The following is a 1639-nucleotide window of genomic DNA, read 5'->3' as shown; positions in this document are numbered from 1 at the left end:
ATTCCAAATCTACGCTGCAGTCCAAGTTGAAGGCTATGTTAGACACAGGGAAACAGGAACTATGGGAAGTTGAATTGCACTTGGGAAAATTCTCTCTTTGCAATGGAATATGGCTTGGGTCTCCAACCAAGGCCAGGTTCAAGTTTAGGCTCTAAGGAGGATTTATTGTGTGTCTTGTGTCTGGGAAGGGGGCAGACTCCATGTGACAGCAGTTTCCAGCATGTGACAAGTAGATTCAATGAAAGTTGGACCCACCCGGGAGGCAGGGCTTCTGTGAACCCAGAGGTGACTCCTTCATGTAGGCCTTTCCACGCCAAGTGTGAAAATCTCAGGCAGGCCTGCCAGAGAGGGCAGCTCTGACACCCACTAGTCCAGAACTCTCTCCCCCACACCACAGCTGGAGAAACCAGACAGCAGGTCTACTAACAAACTGCGGGGTATGTGCTGGTGGGAGAAGGAACAATCCCAGACAGGAAGTCACCTTGTTAAAAATCTCTGGTTTGCATCCAGAGTCATGGCGCCTACAGAAAGGGATCCCCCAGTCCCCATCTTTACTTACTGCAAAACCCAAATGAGTCCGTTAACTTAGGATTCTCTGAAGACCACAGAAGTATTGATTGAGAATGACTGAACAACCCACAGTAAGAAAGGATAATGTATACAATTTATTATACATTTAATCCAAGCACATTTATTTCCAGCAATCACAAATGATGTATAGTGTGGTGTTCTAAAGTTGGAGGACTTCAAACTACCTGATTTCCAGCCTTATTATAAAACTAATAGTAATCAAGATAATGTGGTATTTGCATAATGATACACAGAGAAGTCAATGGAACATAACAGAGTCAAGAAATAGACCTATACGTATATATCCAATTGATTTTTGAGGAATGCGCTAAGGTGGTTGAATGTGGAAAAGGACGGTCTTTTCAACAAATGCTGATGGAATGACTGGGAATCCATGTGGGGAAAAATGTAAACCTCAACCCCTACCTCACACCATATAGAAAAATTAACTTGAATGAATCTTAGACCAAAAAGTATGCCCTGAGACTACAAGCTATAAAAAGATACGACCAACTTACTAATGGACTTGTATCCAGAATATACAAAGGACACTTATGACTCAGTAAGAAGACAAACAAATCAGTTTTAAAATGGGCAAAATATTTGATCAGACATTTCCCAGACAAAAATATACATATGGCCAATGAACATACAAAACCAAGCTCAACAGCATGAGTCACCAAGGAAATGGAAATTAAAACCCCACTGAAGTTCCACTCACAGCCACTACAATGGCTGGGATTTTAAAAAGGGCTCAGTTCGTCAGCACATACGCTAAAACTGGAACAATACGGAGAAGATTAGCCTGGCCCCTGTCTGAGGATGACCTGCAAATTCATGAACATTCCTTTTTCTTTCCTTTTTTTTTTTTTGCTGTTCATGATATGAGACAGACAACTGCTGTGGATGTCATCAGAGCAGTGGTCAAGAAAGCTGCTGGAGCTGGCAAGGTCACCAAGTCTGCCCAGAAAGCTCAGAGGGTTAAATGACTATTACCCCTAACACCTGCCACCCCAGTCTTAATCAGTGGTGGAAGAACGGTCTCAGAACTGTTTGTCTCCATCGGCCA

General features: G+C 42.8%; 1 non-coding gene across 1 annotated transcript; it reads left to right on the top strand.

Annotated features, from left to right (window-relative positions):
* Nucleotides 1–1320: 1320 nt before the first annotated feature.
* LOC113186127 (U6 spliceosomal RNA) lies at nt 1321–1427 on the top strand. The gene has a single exon (XR_003301223.2). It is a non-coding gene; the product is annotated as a U6 spliceosomal RNA (small nuclear RNA).
* The last annotated feature ends 212 nt before the right edge of the window (nt 1428–1639 follow it).

The sequence above is a fragment of the Urocitellus parryii genome, chromosome 11 (genome assembly GCF_045843805.1).
Source record: "Urocitellus parryii isolate mUroPar1 chromosome 11, mUroPar1.hap1, whole genome shotgun sequence".
NCBI classification, from domain to species: Eukaryota; Metazoa; Chordata; class Mammalia; order Rodentia; family Sciuridae; genus Urocitellus; species Urocitellus parryii.
Note: the sequence above shows the minus strand (reverse complement) of the source record. Positions and strands in the feature narration are given on the sequence as shown.